This window comes from Chelonoidis abingdonii, chromosome 24 (genome assembly GCF_003597395.2).
Source record: "Chelonoidis abingdonii isolate Lonesome George chromosome 24, CheloAbing_2.0, whole genome shotgun sequence".
Classification (NCBI taxonomy): Eukaryota; Metazoa; Chordata; order Testudines; family Testudinidae; genus Chelonoidis; species Chelonoidis abingdonii.
Window position 1 is genome coordinate 560,003 of NC_133792.1, and position 16,983 is coordinate 576,985.

Here is a 16,983-nt window from a genome sequence, read left to right on the forward strand (position 1 = left end):
CCCACAGTTTGAGAAGCGCTGTGCTATAACAAGCACTGATTATTGGTTATACTTGGTTTACTCACAAAGACATGCACAAGGTTACATGGAACTTACCACATGGTTAAACCACAAACCAGCCAGAACACATGTCAGGAGACCAGACCTAGTGGTCAGAGTGAGAGTCATGCTTAGTGGTGAGAATCCAAATGCCAAAACCAGGCACCTCCCTAGGTAACCCATTCCAGTGCTTCACCCCCCTCCCAATGAATTTTTTTTTCCTAATATCCAACCTAACTCTCCCCGACCCCCACTGCAACTTGAGATCATTACTCCTTGTTCTGTCATCAAGTACCTCTGAGAACAGTCTAGATCCATGCTCTTTGGAACCACCTTTCAGGTAGTTGAAAGCAGCTATCAAATCCCCCCTCATTCTTCTCTTTCTGCGACTAAACATCGCAGTTCCCTCAGCCTCTCCTCATAAGTCATGTGCTCAGCCCCCTAATCACTTTGTTGCACCTTCATGGACTCTTTCAAGTTTTCCACTCCTTTACTTGTAGTGTGGGGCCCAAACTGGACACGTACTCCAGAATGAGGGCTCACCAGTTCGAATAGAGGGGATGATCACGTCCTCGATCTGCTGGCAATACCCCTACTTATACTGCCCAAAATGCCGTTAGCCTTCTTGGCAACAAGGGCACACTGTTGACTCATATCCAGCTGCTCATACACCATAATGCCTAGGTCCTTTTCAACAGCACTGCTGCCTAGCCACTCGGTCCCTAGTTTGTAGCAATGTGTGGGATTCTTCTTTCCTAAGTGCAGGACTCTGCACTTGTCCTTGTACCTCTAATTTCTTTTGGCCCAATCCTCTAATTTTTCAAGGTCCCTCTGTATCCTATCTATCTAGCTACCCTCTAGCGTATCTACCACTCCTCCCTGTTTAGTGTCACCTGGAAAGTTGCTGAGGGTGAAATTCACACCATCCTCCAGATCATTAATAAAGATATTGAACAAAACCAGCCCCAGGACCGACCCTTGGGGCACTCCGCTTAATACTGGCTGCCAACTAGACATGGAGCCATTGATCACTACCCGTTGAGACCAACGATCTAGCCAGCTTTCTATCCACCTTATAATCCATCCATCCAACCCATACTTCTTTAACTTGTTGGCAAGACTAGCCAAAGTCAGATTGGAAATAATACACAAATGTTTATTAATGAAGGCAGTTACTCATTGCAATACTTTACCAAGTCACGGAGGATTCTCCTTTAGTGGCAAATTCTAAATCAATACTGGATGTTTTTCTAAAAGATCTGCTCTGGCATCAACAGGAAGTAGTTAAGGGAAGTCCTATGGCCTGTGCATTATGATCACCCCTGTCCCTTCTGGCCTTGGAATAGCTCAGTCTAGGTAGGAAATGTCACCTGTTCAGAGGAGACAGACACCAGGACATCCACTCTGCAAGGTCACAAGGGTAAGAAGGCTGGGATTTTTAATCAAGTTAGCTAATAACTCACAGCAACACAGCACTGCCTGCACAGGTAGTTAAAGGGGTGGTTCAAAACCAGGTTAGTACATTAACTATAAAAATAAAAGCCCAAGGCTAAAGGGGACGTGACAAATCCCAGGAATGGCAGGGCTTGGCACCACCTCGGCATCTCCTGAAAGGAACATTCTGATGGTCCTGGCAGAGACAATTTAGCAAACAGCCTACGCTGGTGATCAGGACTCTGATTAGCTATTGCTATTCATTAAGTTGCTGCCCTGTTCTTTAATTAGTGACACAATGAGCTCTTAGGGCCAGTGCCAGGAGCTGCTGTCTGCTGACTCAGCACGCTAGAAAGCAATAGCTGGAGAAAGACCTGTACTGGTAAAATGCCTCTTGCTCTGCGTTTGGGGCAGGACCCAAACTGGACCAAATGTCCTTGGAGAGAGGAACATCCCAGCAATTCCAATGCAGGCAGCATTTGTTCTCCTTGTTGTTAACAGTGGGACTGGAGACAGTTATCAGGGATGTGGGAAACTCCTCCTTCCAGCCACGGGTCTCTAACCGTACCACACATTTTATCACGTTTATTTGGTCACCACTTTCCTCTGGAGCACTGCTGGGCCATGGTCTGCTCCCATCCCCAGGAGTCGGGGCAGACTGTGGCCCCTGCTAAGGAGGGGAGGCACCAAACATGAGAGGTCCTGCTCTTAGCAGATCATCAGTTAGTGATTAAAGTTCAGCCAGGGTGTAACCTGGCTAAGCGACTGACCAGCCATGCCCAGTCCAAGCCTTTATCTCAGTGCAAACAGTACCCAGCTGTGCGGGACTCCCTAGACTGAGTGCTGGCCTGTTATTCAGTGACTACAGTGCAGCCGGCCAGGAGGTTGAAGGCTACATAAGCAGACGGCTCCTGCTGGGCTCAGAAAGCTCCTTGGCTTCTCCAGGCAGGTCTCTCCATTGCAGGGCACTGCTGGCTCCCCAGGCTTGTTGCCAATACGGGTAGGTCACAGCGAGGAGCTGAGGCAGCCACGCCATTCCTGCTTCCGCTGCCTATGTGGGCTTTGGCTCGCCTCGGGGACTTTGTGCTCCCTGCAGCAGCAAAGCCACAGGCCAGGGGCTGGCTCAGGGCAGGATCCGAGGACCCAGACAGCCAGTCGGGCAGCCAGGACTCTTTTACTGGCTGATTTCATCTCTGGGGGCAACTTTCCTCAGCACCCAGCTCCTCTGGTCCGGGAGCCAAGGCCAGTCCTGCTCCTACAGCCCTGGAGATGGTCCCTCAGTAACGGCCTGAGCCAGCGAGCTCAGCTAGAACCCAGCTGCTTCCCCAGGAAAGGACCCAAGGCAGCAGGTCCCTGCCCAGGCCTCATGGCGCTGGCTCCTGCTGACATCCTGCTTGACGTGTGTGCCAGGGAGTGTGGGATTTGCTACGAGGCCTACAAAGCGGCTTCCAAGTGGCGGGTCCCGAAGCTGCTGCTGTGCCACCACTCGCTGTGCCTCTCCTGCCTCAGGAAGCTGGTCTGCCAGGCCCAGGACATCTCCTTTGTGGTCTGCCCCTTCTGCAGGACGGTGACCCTGGTGCCTGAGCAGGGGTTGCAGGCCCTGCAAAACGACGAGGACATTCTGCGGGAGGCATCGGCCCCGTGCAGCCTGCGCAGCCCTGGGGTCCTGGCGGGGGCCAGCTCAGCCCCAGGAGTGGAGGAAAGGGAGGAGGAGGAGGAGGAGGAAGAGGTGGCCCCCAGCACCTTGGAATACTCCACAAGCGATCCCTCTCTCTCCTTGGACATGGAGTTTAACTACGTTACACATTCATCCATCTTCACCATAAGCAGCGTGGTCTCCCCATACGGCTTGGTGGTGCCAGGCAGCCCCAGGGCCTGGAGCGGGCTCCACATGCAGGAGGTGCAGAATGCTTTCTTGGTGGGGCTCCCGGGACAAGCAGCGTCCGTGGATGCTCAATCACCCATCTCCTCGGTGGAGAATCTGCGTCTGTGCTTCGCCATGGGCATCCTCATCCTCATCATCTCCATCTTCTTTCTGCTGGTGTTCCTGAAGTAGGCTAGAACCTGGGGGTGCAGCAGGAGGGGCGGCTGGAACCAGCCCAGGACAGAATTGACCCAGTAGCCATGGTGGCAGGAAGCCAGGCTGCTGATGGAGCAATGGGGAGAGGCCTTTTCAGATGGATCAGCTGAGCTCTGACCTGAGACCCCTGCAGGAGCCCAAACGCGGTGGCCTCCACCCAGAGCCTCGCTGAACCATGTGTGTGGTGTCCTCGGTTCTGGGAACACAGGGTGGGTTCAGCGTGGGTGCCAGAGGATTTGCCTACAGCCATCCAGCACAAGCCCTAACATGAATATTTGTGCTTCAGACAGAAGTGACAGTGGCTGGCCCAGGCTGGGGGTGGGAGGGCAGGCATTAGGGGGAGGCTCCCCGGGCCTGGGACAATCTGGAGAGACCCCTTTGGTGGTTGTTGAGAGCAAGGTGGTAAGAGGAAATAAAGGCAGCTTCCCACTCACCTCCACCCTGGCGTGCTGGGTCTCTGTGAGCACCACATGGGGCAGAACAGGAGCCACTAATGAGCCATGAGATCCCGGGCCACCCCTGCAAACAGGGAAAGGGAACCCGGAGCAGCAAAGCCTCCAATTCAGGCAGAAAACTGTCATTACCAGGCCTGCAACCCTGCCCACTTCCCCTTCAGGCTGCAGTGTCCGTGCCATGGGCTTATCCACCGTCCCTCTCCACTTGCGGATAAGTCTCAAGGGAAGGCCCTGTCTGTATCTGCTGGGACAGAGCAGTTCTGGTCATTGTGGGCAATGGCAGTTAGACACCTGGAATGCTTTGAGGCTCTGGCCCAGCTGCTTGGGCAGGCATTCTATCACTGTGTGTGGTGAGGACAAGTATGTCCTGTACTGAGGAGCTTGCAGCTTTGCTGCCTGCCAGGCCCTGAGTACAGAGCCCCCTGCCAGCTCCTTCTCTGACCGGGGTGGCCTGCCCTGCTTTTGTTCCTACGACTGGTTAGTGGTTCATTTAGATTTCTGTGCAGCTCAACTTCATTCCTGTTTTGTTGGTTTCTGGCATGCAGAGTGTACAGTTTGCTGGGAACATGAACGATAATGTCTCCCCCAGCAGAAGTTAAATGCATGAACTACACAGATGTGTATGGATTCCTGTTAGCAATCAGCAGACACGGCTTAGCTGTAAAGTCAGCCCATTGACACAGAACTATATATAAGCCTGCTGCAGCTCTGCCATATGGAGCAGAGCACAGAGTAACACCATGGATTACAGCTGCTAGTCAAGGAGTCTGTCAGCTGTCTGTTTTAGGCAGTAGGCTGAGAAGTATGAGCTATCTATGCAAGTCTCTTACCCCGGCTGTAAAATGGGGACATCTGCCAGCCTTTGGAAAATCATTCAGCACCCCAGCCCTAAGGGCTTGTTCATACATGGCGCTACGCAGGAACAGCAGTGACTCAATAACTCAGTCTGGATGTCTTCCAGAAGCAGAGCCTTGTTCCCACTGTGGGTTAAGATAAACAGCCCTTTGATTCTGGGCTAGGCATGTCCAGGGAGTGACTCAGGAACGGCTAAGTGCCCTGTGCCAAGTATCAGGGTCAGGTGTCCAAAACTTTAAGGCTGAGCAGACATAGTGCTCATCTTTTGGAAATGCCTGAACAGATCACCAAGTTTAAAAATTAAACTACTATTAACTTCCCCCTATAGTCCCTCCCTCCTCTGGATGCCTGCCTTGCAGGATGAGGTCTCACTCTCTTGCTTGAATTTGTAGACTTTTCCTCGATAAGTTTTCGTAGTTCTGGGTGCAGTTTCCTAGGGATATGAGAACTGTTACAGTAGGGGTGGGCAATCTTTTGGCAAGAGAACCACATCTGGGCATAGAAATTGTATGGTGGGCCATGAATGCTCATGAAATTGGGGATGGGGTATGCCAGGGGGCGAGGGCTCTGGGTCGGGCTGAGGGCTCTGAGGTGGGGTCAGAAATGAGGAGTTATGGGTGCCAGAAGGGGCTCCTGGCAGGAGTAGGGAGGCTGAGATGCAAGGGCTTTGGAGGGCAGGAGAGGGATCAAGGCTGGGCAGGGACACAGGGAGGTAGCTCAGGGATGCAGGCTCAGGGCAGCGCTTACCTCAAGTGGCTCCTGAAAGCAGCAGCATGTTCCCCCTCTGGCTTCTATATGGAGGCAAGGCCAGGTGGGTCTGCTGCATGCTGCCCTGTCCACAGGTGCCACCCTGCAGCTCCCATTGGTCACTCCCCAGCGATTGGTCACTCTCCAAACTCAAGGGGCGATTAAAACAGATTAAAACCCTAACCATAACCCACTCCTCTGTTAGAGACAGTTACCTCAAACTTTTCATAGCTCTGTGATGGAGAGAATGTTTTGTATTTTGCAAGCAAGTAGCAGCCCTATGGCAATTCCGTACATGGCAGTGACACAAGGAAAGTGTTCATGTTTTAATTGTCTGTAAAACAATAAGTAATTTTTCCCTTCCGGAAAGAAGTTACTCACAGCATCACCTACTGGTCCACCATCTCCCTTTCCCTGACAGGCCAGGCCCCTCGCCACTTGCCACCTGCCCCTTTGCTGTTTTAGAGGATTTTTTTTCTAATTGGACTTATTCCCCTTTTTTCCTTTTTTATCCTATGTTAAAAGAGCCTGAAAGGAGGGTTTGTTTGTTTGTGTGTTTAACTGCATCTCTTTCGCTTTAGAACAATCAGGCATGTCTACTCCACCCTGCTTTTCTGGGAGAACCCTGGTGAGCTCAGGGAGATTTGCTTTGTCAGCCATTCAGCAGAGGCAAGGGTGCTGAATATTTACCAAGGGTTCCTTATCCCAATCATATGTTAGTCACTGACAGGCAATAAGTGGTAACGGAGAAGAGTACTGTCCAAGCGTTTAAAAGCTGGAGAAAAAAAAAATCCCTCCATAGTGCAGTTTTCCCACTCCACTCCTTTGATGCTGTCATTTCCCCAGTGCCCAGCTCCCCACAGCACCACCCAGGCTTGTCCCACAGGCATTCATGGTGTGAAAAACATGCCAAATTTAAATAGAAAAGAAAAAAATGTTTTGCCCCTGATGGAAAGGGAAATACAGGCATCAGGCCACTCTGCTCCAGAGCAGTTTTTTAAATAGCCTTTACACTAGCCTGCTACTGCTGGCAGTGCCACCATCCATGCTACTAGCTGGTTGAGCCCTGGTTACAGAACCAGAGCCCAGCTAATGGGAATCCCTCAGGTGATTTTACAAACGTGAGCGTAACCAGGGCTTAAGGTCACAGTATTTGGATCAAATTCTTGAGATCCCAGTTCAGGCATAGACAGATTTTTGTATTACATTAAAGGCGCCTAATAGCCCAGATCAGTTGATTTCAACAGGCGTTAGGAGCCTAAATTCCTTTATAGACAGATGCCCAGGCCCACCTCTGCATCTGGCTGACAACAGTATCAGTGCTGACTGCTGTAGAAGCAGCAGTGGTCTGTATGCTATGTATAACCGGTATGCTCAAAAGGGCTCTGTTACCCCCCCACTCCCACCCCCGCTTTTGTCTCCTCTCCCTTTTTGTATACCTGTGACGTGGCTTTCCCCCTCCCTGCTGGGATGCTTGTGCGATGAATGGGCTGCTTAAACAGCTGGAAGATCAGAAGAGCTCCCAGATAGGCAAGGTGCCTGGGACTCTAATTAGGCAGCGCTCAGACACCCAGTGCATGGACACTGCCCGAGGTGGAGTGTGACCACCCAGACGCGGCCAAGTCATCTCTAGTCACAGGCCATGAGGAGGAGATCCTTAAAACGGAAGGAGCCATGTGCTCAAGAGAGCACTCACAGCTTGTACCTCCTGTGAAGGCCCTTCATCCGGACCACCTGGTCAGTGGTTCGCTGCCTTGCATTCCATAATGCCTGGGGAAGACTTACCTTCATCCACCATCCATCGTTGTGCTGTGGGACACTTACTTTAAAGGATCCTGACATCTCCTGTGCTGTGTCTGTCCCGGAAGCATGAGTATGTGAGTGTGAGTGTGACGCCGCCCCTTCTTTTGAGATTAACTCTCAGTATAATAAATGTGCTGGGTCATTAGTCCTCCCTAAGCTTACTGGCTGGCCCAATTTTGGGTAACACTGACATAATCTACTTTGATCTCTGTAAGACGTTTGCCTTACTACCGCATGACAGTTTTATTAAAAAAAATAGAATGATATAAAATCAACATGGTGCCCATTACATGTATTAAAAAGTGGCTAACCGCTAGGTCTCAAAATGGCATTGTAAATGGGGAATTGCCATCACATGAGTGTGTTTCTGGGGGTGGGGGTGGGGGAGTCATCCATCAAGGATCAGTTGTTGGTCCTACCCCATTTAACATCTTTATCAGTGACCTGGAATACAACATAACATCATGATTGATAAAGTTTGCAGATGACACACAAATTGGGGCAGTGCTAAATAATGAAGGGGGTGGGTCATTGACACAGCAAGAGCTGGATTGCTTGGTAAACTGGGCTAAACAAACAATACACATTTTAATACGGCTGTATGTAAACATCTAGGAACAGACTGTCATAGCTTCCTACTCAGATTTGAACCTTAGCGTTCATAAACTGAGAAGCTAGAATGAACCCCTCTAAGCTTAATTACCAGCTTAGATCTGATAGCCTGCCACCAACCAGGAATTCCAGTGCCTGGTACAGTCTGGTCCCCCCAAAACCTTCCCTGGGGACCTAGACCAAATCTTGGCTTCACAAGGAGAATAAACATTTTCTTCTGGCTCTTTACTATCTCACAGATTTTCCGCGTGGTAAGCTAGAGATTCCTGTTCATCCTTGAAACCAAGAGAGCACTGTCATAAACAGATAGCTAAGGGTTAATGTTCTTCACCTGTAATAGGAGTTAACAAGGAACAACCCTGACCAGAGACATCAGGAACTGGGATGTTTCAAATCTCAGAGGGATGTTGGGCGTCTGTTGGTGATTTTGTTGCTTCTCAGCTATAAGAGGGATCTTTTTCTATCTTCAAGCTTTCTAATTTCAGTTTCCATGCTTGTGTAAAAGGATAGAAAATATAGGTAGTTATGTATTTTTGTATTTTCATGTGTGATAGTCTCGGAAATTTTAATTGTATTTCCTTTTGAATAAGGCTGTTTATTTCATTTTTGCTTTTAAGCAATTGATCCTGGATTATTGTCATTCTGATACGAAATATTATTATGTCCTTTTCTTTCTTTATTAGATAATAGTTTTTTTTATATGATTGTTTTTGAGTTTTTTTCTCTCTGGGTAAGGCTAAGGCACGGAAGGGGAAGGATAATTCTCTTTGTGTTAGATCTATGGCGGTGTGAATCTCTGCAGACCAGGGAATTGGGGTTGGGAGGGAGAAGCTAAGGGGGAAGAGAGAGAGAATCTTTTCTGGTTTCCTTGTATTGGTTTGTCTCTTTTGTGAAGAGAGAGACCAAGCTATTGGTATAGTATTAAAGAGGTTCTCAGTAATTCAGGTTAGCCCAGAGAGGAAATCTGGTGGGAGAGAGAGGGGGAAGGGAAGTGGGTTATTCCTTGTTGTAGACTCGGCATCTGAGTCTTGGGGTCCAGGGAAGGTTTTGGGGAGGACAGAGTGAGCCAAAACAATTGGAATTTTTGATTGTGGAGCGATATCAGATCTAACGCTGGTAATTGCTTAGGTTTCAATGAGGAGACCAGATTTTGGACGCTAAGAGTGCAGATTGGGAAATATCTATATGATAGAAATCTAACATTACCTCCGCTTTTCACCTCAGTCTTTCCCTGAGAGAGAAGCAATGCTGGCACAGAGTTCCTATCCCTTGCATAAGAAAAGAAAATCACAAGTTTAAAAAAAAGAAAGCGTTATATAAAAAGAAAGAAAAGACAAAATATCTCTGTATAAAGTGAAATATAGGGTCATTGCTTAAAAAAAACACTAAACAGCCGTATTCAAAAGAGTACAATTTAAAACATTCCAGAACTCAACACATGTAATAGCTACAAAAGACAAACATATAAGAGCGATTGCTTTGAGGCTACTTTGTACTTACAACTGGACAACAGAAGATTTAGAAAGGCTGGAGATAGATCCTCTCCTAGCTGAGAGAGCAACAGAAGAAAACAAAGACCCAAGACCAAGAAACACCCCCAAATTCCCTCCCTTAAGCTTTGAAAAATCCGATTTCCTGATTGGTCCTCTTGTCAGGTGTGTGGTTCCCTTTGTTAACCCTTTACAGGTGAAAGAAACATTAACCCTTAGCTATCTGTTTATGACACAGACGTAGGCCATACTGACTCTCTGGGATTTAATAATGGGCTCTTCAGTCTAGCTGAGCAATGTATAATAATTAAAAGGCTGGCAGCTGAAGTTAGTCAAATTAAGACTGGAAATAAGGTGGACATTTTTTAAGGTAATTAATCATTGGGACAATTTACCATGGGTCCATCGCTGACCATTTGTAAATCAAGACTGGATTTTTTCTAAAAGCTCTACTTGAGGCATTGGTTTGGAGCAGGTCCCTGGCCTGTGCTATACAGAGGATCAGACCAGATGATCACCAGGGTCCACACTGGCCTTGAATCTCTGAATCTTTAGGCACCTAAATACATTTCAAAATCTGGCCCAGAGTCCCTTGCTAGCCACCTTGGGCTCCTGGCCAACTTGCCATGAAGGGCTTATCTAGTTTCCCTGGAGTTAATTGATTACCCATTAATTCCAGGTAATTCACACGTGTTTAAGGGTGGGCAGGACTCTGTACCCTGGCTAACATTTGGGGAGAATCCACACCACCTTTACAATGGTTAATTAGATGCAGTTCATGCCCCATCAGGTAACTCCAGGTAAATTCTGCATCATGGATATACCCTTAGGGCTTGTCTACACTTACATTTTATAGCGCTCTAACTTGCTGGCTTGGGGGGGCGCTCCCCCATACCCTCAGTTCCTTCTTGCCAGACAACTCCAACAGAGGGGAAGGAGGGCAGGATGTGGAATAGATGTGAGCAACACATCTTGAAGAACACCAGTTACCAACAAGGTAACTGGCTTTTCTTCTTCGGGTGATTGCTCATGTGTATTCCACAAGAGGTGATTCCAAGCTATATCTGTGGGAGGTGGGTAGGAGTTCACAGACACTTGGGACAGAGCACTGCCCTGCCAAACCCTGTGTCTTCCCTGGTCTGGGAGACGATCGCATAATGTGAGGTGAATGTATGAACTGAAGGCCATGTGGCAGCCCTGCAAATGACCTGAATGGGGATATGGGCTAAAAAGGCAGCCGATGAGGCCTGCGCCCTAGTCAAGTGCACCCTCACAATTGGTGGTGAGGGGATTCCTGCCAGGTCGTAACAGGTGTGGATGAACGAGGTGATCCAGTTGAAGCGCCGCTGAGTGCAGATTGGCTGACCCTTCATACTCTTGGCCGAGGAGATGAACAGCTGCAAGGACTTCCTGAATGGTTTACTCCACTCCAAGTAAAAAGCCAGAGCCTGTCTCACATCCAGCATGCGCAGGCGTCACCCTTCACTGGACTCATAGAGCTTGGGGCAGAGGACTGGCAGGCAAATGGCCTGATCCATGTGGCAGGCAGAGACCACCTTCAGGAGGAACGAAGGATGTAGGCGGAGCTGGACCTTATCCTTATGGACCACCATGTACGGGGGCTCAGAAGTCAGGGCCCTGAGCTCCAAGACCCACCTAGCCAACCTGATCACCACCAGGAAGGCTACCTTCCGCAAGAGATGCAACCAGGAGCACGTAGCTAGCGGCTCAAACAGGGGGGCCTGTGAGGCAGGCCAATACCAGATTCAGGTCGCACTGTGGGACTGGGGGACTAACGTACAGGAAGAGACGATTCAAGCCCTTAAGGAATAGGCCAGTCATAGCATGGGAGAATACCATGTGGCCCCACACCAGCGGATGGAAAGCAGATATGGCCTCCAAGTGCACCTTGATGTATGAGGGCGCCAGGCCCTTGGCCCTAAGGTGAAGGAGGTAGTCCAAAATTAGCTGGATTGGGGCAGGCATGGGAGAAACACCCCGCTCATCCGCCCATCAGGAAAACTGAAACCACTTTGTCAACTAGGCTCGGCACATGGAAGGTTGCCTGCTTTCCAAGAGGATGTGCTGAACCCCTTCCGAGCATGTCCTTTCCTCCAGACCTAACCATTGAGCAGCCATGCCGTGAGGTGGAGTGCCGCTAGGCTGGGGAAGGTGGCCCTGGTTCTGAGAGATGAGGTCTGGGTGGGACAGCAATGGCCATGGCGGGGTGACTGCCAGGCCTGTGAGGGTCCTGTACCAATGCTACCTGGGCCATGCCGGGGCAATCAGGAGGACCTGGGCCTTGTCTGTCTTTTTCTTTTCCAGGACCTTGCCTATCAGTGGGAATGGGTGGAGGAGGCATAGAGAAACCAGCCCAACCAGGACAGGAGGGAGGCATCAGAGATAGTGCCCATTCCCAGCCCCCTCTGGAACAGAACCAGGGAGAATGGCTGTTCTGCCGAGTTGCAAACAAGTCCACCTGGAGAGTTCTCCACTCTTGGAAAAGTCTGAACACCACCTCTTGGTGTAGAGACCACTCGTGCTGAGAGAAGAAGTCCCTGCTCAAGCGATCCACCCATGAGTTTCGGGCACCCGGTAGGAGGTAAGCTTGTAGGGAAATGTCGTGGGCTATATAGAAGTCCCACAGCCTGAGAGCTTCCTGATAGAGGGCAGAGGATCAGGCCCCGCCTTGCGTGTTGATGTAAAATATCGAGGCTGTGTTGTCCATGAGAACCCTGACCACCCTACCCTCCAGGTGCAAGAAAAAGGCCATGCACGCCAGCTGGACTGCCCTGAGCTCCTTGATGTTTATGTGGCAGGGCAGGTCCTGTGCAGATCAAAGACCTTGGGTCTGAACGTGTCCCATATGGGCTCCCCACTCCAGATCTGAGGCGTCGGACACCAGTTCCGGAGATGGGGGCCTACCTCTGAATGGGACCCTGTGGAGGACCACCACCGTAGGGAGGCAATCACTGGGTAAGGCACTGTGAGGACTTTGTCCATCCTGTCTCTGGCCTGGGAGACCACTGAGGCCAACTAGAACTGGAGGGGACCTCATTCCTGAGTCTGACGTGACAGATCACATATGTACACGCCGACGTGTGACCCAAGAGCTGGAGGCATGCTCTGGACATTGTCACTGGAAACCTTGTAATTATGTCAATGAGCCCTTTCAGGGTCCCGAACCTGTCCGGTGGGAGGGAGGCTCTGGACGACATGACATCCAGGACCGTCCCGATAAACTATGCATTGTACTGGGACTAATGTGGACTTGGTGTTATTTACCAACAGGCCCAGAGCGGTGCATGTGGACAGAAGGAGCACCACGTGATTCCGCACCTGCGACTGGGAGCTGCCATTGACCAGTCAGTCTTCCAGACAGGGGAAGATTTGGTCCCTATGGCGCCTGAGGTAGGCCGCCACCACAGACACACACTTTGCAAACACCCTGGGGGCAATGGACAGGCCAAATGGGAGGACCGTAAATTGGAAGTGCTCCTGCCCAACCGTGAAATGGAGAAAGCATCTGTGCCACTCAAATATATGGATGTGGAAGTACGTATCCTGCAGATCGAGGGCGGCGTACCAGTCCCTGGGATCCAGGAAGGGGATGATGGAGGCCAGGGAGACCATGTGGAACTTGAGCTTCACAATGGTTCAGGATCAGCCTGAGACCCCACCTTTGGCCTTCAGGATAAGGAAACAGCTGGAGTAGTACCTCTTGCATTTGAACTCCACTGGCACCACTTCCACCTCTCCTAGGTCAAGGAGCCGCCCCACCTCCTGCTCAGGCAGAGTCTCATGAAAGGGGTCCCCCAGGAGGGATGGAGGCGGAGGGTGTTTGGGCGGAGTGGAGGTAAACTGGAGGGTGTAACCCCGAGAGAAGGTGTTGAGGACCCATCAATCCGAGGTCAGCTGTGACCACTCAGGGAGGAAGCACACAACCGACTGTAGAAGGGAAGCTTAATTGTGGATGGATCCCTGATGAGAACAGGCAGCGTGCCCCCACGCATCATTTCAAAAATTCTATTTCCCTGCTTGTTTGCCCTTGGAGGACCCAGGCTTGGGGGCAGGTCGAGACTGCCTCTGCGGGCACTTCTTATAGTCCCACAACTTTTTATAAGCGAGCTCATATTTAGAGTGGGTGGCTTGGGCAGGAGCCTGCTGTGGCTTGAACTTAGGTCTAGCTGGAGCCGGAACATAGAAAGCATCGTGCGGGAATCTTTCAGGTCATGCAGTTTTATATCCATTTGTTATGCAAACAGAGCTTTGCTGTCAAATGGGAGGTCCTGCAGGGAGGTCTGCACCTTGCTGGACAGTCCCAAGAGCAGGAGCCACAAAGTCCTTCTCATGGACACTGCGGAGGCCATGGACCGTGTGGCCATGTCTGCCACATCAGATGCTGTCTTCAGGGTTCCCCAGGCAGCCTCTGTACCCTCCTCCACCAGCGCTTTGAACTCCTTCCTGCCACACTCCTGGAGGGAGTCCTCAAACCTGGGCAAGGAGCCCCACAGATTGAACTCAGGGAAGCCTGTAGTTTGCCACCCATAACTGGAAGCTTGAGGATAAACACATTTTCCTTCCAAATGAATCCTCCTTGAGTCTTTATTTTTGAAGTAGGGGCTGGTTGGCCCTGCTGCTCCCTGTGGTTGGTGGGGTAGGGTGGGTGTATAGATATTCATGCCCTTTGACGGGCACAAAATACAGCATTCCACTCTCTGAGAGATGAGGCGGGGGTTTGCCACAAGGCATTTGAAATTCTCGCCACTCCTTCGTGGAAAGCCAAGGCCACCCTGCCCAGTACTGAGGCAGACAGGATGTTAAACAGGGAGTCCAAGGGTTCCTCCACTTCCTCTGCCTGGAGGTTGAGGCTTGATGCCACCCTTTTCAATAGCTCTTGGTGGGCCCTAGAGCCCTCCTGCGGAACAGAGGGAGGAGAAGCTGTAATCACCTATTCTGGGGAGGGCGAGGTGGCTGGTGCAGTACTTTGCATGTACACCAGCACCGGAGGATCCACTGCCCGGTCGGTCTCTGGGCACGGTGCTGAGGATGAACTTCCCACCAACTCCTTCCTCAGAGGCCGGGAGAGGGAGGCTGATGGCCCTTCTAAGGCTCCGGACACCGAGCGAGCCTCCACCAGGGGCTGCGTCAGGGGCCATGGTGCCCACTGGTATCACTGGGCCAGTGCTGACCACAGGGACTGGCGCCACTGCACCTGCTGCGGCACCAGGGGACTGGGCTGATTGGCCTGGCTGGCCTGATCCACCGATGGACTACTATGAAGGGAGACCGGACTGATGTACGACCAGCTGCTGTCCCTGGACTGGGAGGAGCGGTGGCACCGGGATCAGTGCTAACTGCGAGACTGCGACCTCAACGTGGAGGACCAGTACTGTCGGTAACAGCTGCTCCGCGATCTGCTCCAGTGGATGGATCCACGATGGTGACCTGCTGGCGATTGATGTCTGGGGCTGTGGGAGCAGTGCCGTGGTGGGGTTCTGGAGTGAGAGGACAAATGGGAACAGCGTCGACATTCATGTCATTACCGGCTACGATAGCCCCTCTGAGATGAGGACCTTTGGACGGGGAGTGGTGCCGACCAGTAGATGGCACTGAGGGGTCACCATGCGCCAACACTGCAGCACCAACTCGGAGCAGCACGTCAGAGTCGGGGTCAACGCCGACTCCATCAGGATGACCCAGAGCCTAATGTCTCTCTCTCTTGGTCCCAGGCTTAAACAACTTGCCAATCTTGCAGTGATAGTTGAGATGGGTTCCCCCAAACAGCCCGCATGCATATCACTGACTGGCATAGGTCACCTACAAGTGTTGCACGACTTAAAACCCAGTGCGTGGGGCATGCCCTGGCCCAGATGCGCTAGCTAAACTAATCAAGCGAACTACGGATATCATACACTGAACGAACAAGCAGTTCTGGGGACAAGCTGCAGCTTGCAGTTCTGAAGCACCTTCACTGGCGGCAAGAAGGAACTGAGCAGCGCCCCTTATACCGAGCCATGGAAGTGCCACTTCAGGGATTGCTAGGGGTGCTCCCCTATGGGTACTGCTAAGGAAAAAGCTTCCAACACTGGTGCAGCACACACACCTATTGTGGAATACACATGAGCAATCACTTGAAGAAGAAATATCAGTGTTCAGGCTTCTGCATGTGGGGCCTGACCCTTGACCACTAGGGGCTGGCAATGCTGACACTGCTCAGAGGGAAGCAATTCCAGGTGTAGGGGTTGGAGGGTGAGGGTGGTTCTCACTCCACAAGTGCATCCAAACGAGTGTGCTCATGCTCAGGCAGTAAGGCCCAGACCCTCAAAGTTATTTAGGCTCCTAACGCCCACTGACTTCTATGGACATTGGGAGGCAGCCCCAGCACCTTTCAGGATCTGGGCCTAGAAGCCTTAGCACTTATGGAGGGTGAGGTGCAGCTGCTGCTGCTGAGGTGAGCTCTAGCCAGTAACTCAGTCAAGCTAGAGCAGGGACCAGTTCAATCCCTGCCTGTTAAACGAGGCCATATCCAAAATGGGCCTGTAATTCTGAGTGCCTTTGTCCCTGGAGGCCAGCTTTTGCTGAATTGTCCACAGTTGTGTGCACTCACAATGCCTGCACCCAGCAGAGAGCTCCGGCTAAACCCCCATGCCACCCCCATCACCAACTATTCTAGTGCCCACTCCATGCCGAGTCACTCAGCCATAGATAAATCGGCAGCCAATTCAGTCACGCAGCGCGCTGCCTCCTACCCAGAGACACTAAGTACCACCACCCCACGTGTGGAGCCCAGTGTTCACCCCAACTCTCATGCTGCCACTAGGTGGCTGTAGGGGATTCAGCTCAGCTCACCCTGTGTTCCCAGAACTGAGGACACCACACACGTGCCTCAGCGAGGCTCTGGGTGGAGGCTGCCGCATTTGGGCTCCTGCAGGGATCTCAGGTCAGAGCTCAGCTGATCCATCTGAAAAGGCCTCTCCCCATTGCTCCATCAGCAGCCTGGTTCCCTGCCACCATGGCTACTGGGTCAATTCTGTCCTGGGCTGGTTCCAGCCGCCCCTCCTGCTGCACCCCCAGGTTCTAGCCTACTTCAGGAACACCAGCAGAAAGAAGACGGAGATGATGAGGATGAGGATGCCCATGGCAAAGCACAGACGCAGATTCTCCACTGAGGAAATAGGTGATTGAGCATCCACGGACTGCTGGCTTGGGAGCCCCACCAAGAAAGCATTCTGCACCTCCTGCACGTGGAGCCCGCTCCAGGCCCTGGGGCTGCCTGGCACCACCAAGCCGTATGGGGAGACCACGCTGCTTATGGTGAAGATGGACGAATGGGTCACATAGTTAAACTCCTGAGAGACAGACAAAAAGACTCAGACCCCAAAAATTCCCTCCCTGACTTTGAAAAATCCAGTTTCCTGATTGGTTCTCTGGTCAGGTGTTTGGTTCCCTTTGTTAACCCTTTACA